Source organism: Pinus tabuliformis, chromosome 2_1, assembly GCF_031772625.1.
Source record: "Pinus tabuliformis cultivar Carrire ecotype Pingquan chromosome 2_1, CPIR1, whole genome shotgun sequence".
Taxonomy (NCBI): Eukaryota; Viridiplantae; Streptophyta; class Pinopsida; order Pinales; family Pinaceae; genus Pinus; species Pinus tabuliformis.
Genome location: NC_142299.1, coordinates 933,812,048 through 933,817,841, shown reverse-complemented (window position 1 = coordinate 933,817,841; position 5,794 = coordinate 933,812,048).

The following is a 5,794-nucleotide window of genomic DNA, read 5'->3' as shown; positions in this document are numbered from 1 at the left end:
AATGAATGAGTTCAAGTTTTCTATGTTCTCTTGAATGTGAATCATGAAAACACTGTTTTCTATGCTTTCTTAGAATGCATGCATCACATTGCTTAAGTTTCCTAGGAATTGTAGGCAAACCAGCAACACCATTTTTCTTCAAGAAGCGGAGGTTGTCATAGTTCAAATGTCCAAATCTAGCATGCCATAATAAACTTGATGGAAGTGTACCTTCTTCATAATGAGAATTGTATGAGAAATGTTGTGTACGAGAAGAGGTTCCTTGCAGCTTGAGAAACCTTTCTTCTTCTATTCCCCTCATGACAAGTGAGTGGTCAGATTCATTTCTTACCTCAAGCTTGCCATCAAACATATGAATGGAATGACCTTGCTGGCGGATGTGGACCAAGGACAACAAGTTTCTCTTGAGCTATGGGAGATATAGAACATGATGCAGAAGAAAGTCTGGAAGACCAGGCAGTTTAAGCCTGATTGTGCCAAGCCCCGATGGCTTTATTTTTGATTGGTCTGCAAAGTATACTGCTCCATCAACATTGTCAGTAAATTCTTCAAAAAAATCTTTTCTATGAGTCATGTGGCAGGTTGCTCTTGAATCAAGCAACCAATCCATTTTCCAAGAAGCAAGTGAAGCATTAAATAAATCTTCATTTACTCCAATATTACATTGTGCCATAACATAGTGAGCAGATTCAGGTGCTTTACCTTTGTCTGTATCATCAGTTTTACCTTTTTGTTGGTTTCTTTGCTGCTCAATTTTGTCCCATGGCAACTTGCATGTAGAGGCATCATGTGATCCATTTCTTTTGTAGCATATGCAGTGCAGATCTATCTTTTCTCCTTGAGAGTGTCTGCCCCCCCCACCTCTGAAATATCTTCCTCTTCCTCTTGACGAATCTTGAGTAGGATGCTTTTCTTTATGAGCAAGGCACACAACCTCTTCAAAAGATTCAAGGGCTGTCTTCTTTCCAAAAGCTTTCTCTCTTTCAACAAATTTTTTCACAAGAGAGTCAAGGGTGATATCTTTGAGATTTCCATTTGCTTGCAATGACTCAAGATAATTGGAGTAAGTAGGATAAAGTGCCTTGAGAAAAGCGATAAGAGGAATATCCAATTCAACCTTAGTGGATTTAATATCATGCATTATAGACTTTACTTCAGATGCAAGAGCAAGAGGATCATTATTTTGTAGTTCAAGAGTGAAGAGTTTAATCATGAGTTGAACGAATTCAAGTGTAGAATGTGAGTCATAGAGTTCTTTCAGCTTTTGTAAGGCTTCAAAAGCAGTTGAAAATGGAAAAATATGGCGACTCACCTCTTCATTTACAGATGCTACAATTAATGCATAAGCTTTGCTGTTCTTTTTTTCCCAAATGACGAACTCTTTGTTTGACGTAGGCTATTCTGGTTCTTTGAATCCATCTCCAAAACACACTCCTTTCCACAACTCATTGAAAATGAGCATGTGTTTTATCATTCGGGACCACTCCGGATAGTTCTCTTTGCTAGTGAGAACTATTCCCACGATGGATATGATTGAATGCATACTGTAACAAAAAAACTTCTGCTGCAAAACTTTTACTCTTAATGGGAAAAAAATAATTCCGATACAATGGGACAGCAAATTCAAATGTCAATTGGCATTCATCTGGACAACGTTAAAGTATAGAATATATATGGGTGAGGCAGCCTAAATATATGGTGAGTGACTGTGTATATATATGACAGCCTAAATATATACAAAAAAATTGTACAACGCTGGACACAAAACTTTACTACGCATAAAACAGAGGTATATATCAGTGTTCCAACCGTACAACTTTGTAATACCAACAGCGTTGTAATATTGAGCATTTTAAAAACCGACATTCAACCATTTTTATATGCCAAAAAAACTTCAACCCACCATGAAAAGAGAGTTACAGCTCATCCATCGATCATAGTAGACAAAATGATCTGATACTAAATAAGCACTGCCTTAAATGTAAGCCAGAGTATAGAGCAGCCGTGGAACTGAATTTTATGAGGAGTTTCGAAGCAAACTCCACAGGGTTATCGCCCATGGCAACGAAGAAAAGGGCGAAACATCGAATAATTCTCAACCCTGTTTTAACAGACTTTGGGCAGAGCTGCTTTCACCGAATCAAGAGGGCCAGACTGTCAGCGTATCAAGAGTTCAACGCATACAATGATAGCAGCATTAATACACAGCGTTAATATGAGACCAGCGTGAAAATACACAACGTTGATACACAACAATGGAACCTGATTCACGCATGCAAATCCCAGTAATGGAACCTGATTCACGCACGCAGATCCCAACAATGGTTCTGGTTTTGTTCTGGTTCTTCAACGGAGCAGCATTCAAGATGCAAGAGCAACGACTCGACCAACAGACCAGCGTTCAAGATGCAAGACCAACATAGTTCGCTCCTGCGTGGAGGCACCAATGCAGCAACACGGCCTCAAGGCATGCAACGATTCAGATGGTTTTCAGGTCTGAGGCTGTCAGGTCAGAGGATTCAGACTTATGGCAGATAGAGCACACAGGGGCAGTGGACAGAGAGCAGTAGGCAGAAGGGAGTTACAACTATTTTTGGGAGCTGACTCTGATACCATGTCAGGCCAGACAGTAACTCCTCAAAGCAAAAATGATTCGTATGTATTATTCCTTCAGGTTGATCTTCATTATATACATGAGGGAGATTGTTCACTTCATCTCTCGATGGATGTTCATGTCTCTTACTATTTATTTACATTGATTTTATTTATTCACCCAATCCTGATGATTAGGTGTCAACAAGTACAACAGTTGTTGAGAACCTCTCCAATAGTCACTGTTACCATGGCATCTAAGAGAGCTGCATCAAAGGAAACCATTGAGAGTAGTACTGGTGAAGTTGTTGAGTAGACATCAGTTGATTTACCAATTTATGCAAATACTCAACTATTTATAGATAAGAGAACAACACTGACATGGCATCCGATGGTCAAGGTTATTCAAGGTTGCATGCAGGTATCCCTTCCCATGTGCAGACATGATCAATTGGATTTTCTCACAGACGGATGAATAGATTACGACATTGAGCAATGCCAGCAAGTAGAAGCTTTCCACCTTCAAGGCATAAGACTTTCAACAGATGTATCACTTGCTCGAGATAGTAAAGTGCATGGACTCACTCTTCTATGCCACCCATAGCTATGTGAACACAAGATACATTATAAAACACTCAGTGAAAGAGCTATCGAAGTTTCGACAAACACTCACCCATGTGTACAAGACAAAGTCCCTCATGAAGGCTTACCAACTCTTCATTATATTCTCTTGCAAAATACATCATCGAGAGAGCACAAAAACCTTTCTTAAAGGGTGGGAATTCTTATTGGGTCCATTGGTGAATGTTGGGAGACCATTCAAATAGTTGGATCTGTTGGCTCGACAATTGAAGGCCCATATAGTACAAGCTTGGAATCTTCCAAAGGATGAGCAAGAAAGGTTCTATATGTCCGCATACTTATTCGATGCAATCTGTGTGCAACAAAAGTTCCCTGGCATGAACTGGACATGGACACCATGAGAGACTGTCGTGAACATCTATTGCAAGTTTATTTCAGAATACAATTATTGAGGAGTAATGAAATGACTATTTGACCACTTTATCATCCCGCTATACAAGCTTATATTTGAACAAGATCCACCTTGCAGGTCTTGAGAATAAATGAAGGCGATAGTAGACATTATAGATTTGTATGCCTCACCAGGTGCTACCATCATTAGAGTATTTGGTGGAGAGAAACCTCTCCATGTATTACCAAGGTATGCCACCGACAAACTGATCATGAAAGAGATATCATACCATCTCGCTACAAGGTTGTCAGAAGCTCTGCATAGGAAGAAGAAAGCACCATGGCCCACTCTTCCTTTGAAGATCGAATTATATGAGATAAATAACTTGAAAGTCATAGATTCCAAGGCTAAGGAGATAGTGAAATTCGAATTCAACACTAACGAATTTAATCTGTATGATCCCCATTGTATTTTCAAGGACCATTGTAAGAGAGTTTACTTTCTGTGGATCAGTGGGGCATCTCATTAACTAGAGGACGATCCTTGGAGGTACTACTATAATGCCTCCAGACTCAATGAACTAGTCAGTATAGCAAGGAATTCAAAGGATTCTCCATAGACAACAACAGTTCTAGAATAAACAACAAAAAAAGGTTGCAATCTCATGCAGGACAAGGGAAAGAGGAAGATTGTTGATAGTCCAAAGGGAGATAAAAACTACAAAATGAAAGAAAATCCTCTTATTGTGAAGGTAGATTTGGCGGAAGAAGCAAAGAGGAAACAAATGATCTAGAGAGTAGAGAGGAGGAAGAGAGAAAAGAAGAGGTTGCAGGAAGAAAAAATGAAGCTACAGGAAACAGAGAATAAGTTGAAGGAAGAACATGAGTTGAGAAGGAGACGTAGAAGAAGGAAGAAGAACAAAGGAAAGGTGCAATGACAAAGGAAACAACATCGATATAGGTTTAAGAACTGCAACACCCAACAACTAAGGAGGAAGGTGAAAAAATGTAGGATCGAGAGATTTCTCAGCAGATTGAGTAATTTATCAAAATGAAAGACATGGAGTTGGAGCAAGCCATGCAACATGAATATGTTAACCTAATTCTGAGAGAATCATAGTTCATCCCTCAGTATCCTCCACCTCCATCAGCAGCCCCAAGAAAGAAAGGAGGTGTTGTTCCCCTTGATGATGATCTAGTCATGGACGTGTACAATTTATCATTTGATGAGTTCCAGAAGAGAATTGTACAAGCATAGAGGAAGCAATTTTTGGATGACCACACTTCACCTACATTCATTAAAGAAAGGGTGATAGTTTTGGATGCCATTAAGAATCCAACTACCATTGTCGAAGCCATCTTGGCCTATGCAAGAGCAACAAGATCAAATGTTTAGTATTTGACGTTTGAGAATGTGCAACTGGCACAAAACTTGCACGCTGCCACTAAAGAGGTAGAACAACTCTGAGAAACACTGCATAACGTATTTTCCATATTGGGGGAGATGAGAAAAGCGATACTTGCTGAAGTATTAATGCTTGGAAAAACCATTCAGAAGCTCTATGACGGGTTTGTTACCGTACATAAATCAGTTGTCTGTTTGCATGGCCTACAGAAGGAGAGAAAAGAGTTTGTTAAAACTCTCAAAAACATGCATGCTTCCTTTGCCTATGTACAAAAGTGGACAATGTGGTTCAAAGGGTCCCCGCTTGACTTGGTGAAGAAAATGAAGCCACAGACAGAGCTGGAGAAGGTGATGGTTTGAATATGATTCAGAACAACAAGAAAATCACCTCATTCATGGGAAACACATAAGCCTCATATGTGTGGTTTTACAATAGTCTGGATGTCTTTGAGTGAACACACTAGATCCCATCAATCAGTTCCCTCACCAAAGATAAACCTAAGAACCAAGTTTGGTAGGAGGTCGAAGAGTAGTTGGAGCAGCTACGAAAAGAGGTTGCTAGGGAAGACTTTGAGCTGAACGCACACAACATGCAGAAGTTCATTGGTGGTCCTATCAAAATCAAAAAAATGTTTCTCATGCTTAAGAACAAGTTGGACACGGTTCCAAGACAGTGTACTTGGATGCTATGGAGGCTAGAGTCTACTTCCAGCAAGACACTGTTAAGAATTTTGGGGACACTATTACAAAGTACCAAGCTTGGACCCAATATGTGACCAAGAATCATCAAGTGGGAGTTGTTGAGCTAGACTTCTCCCAAACTCT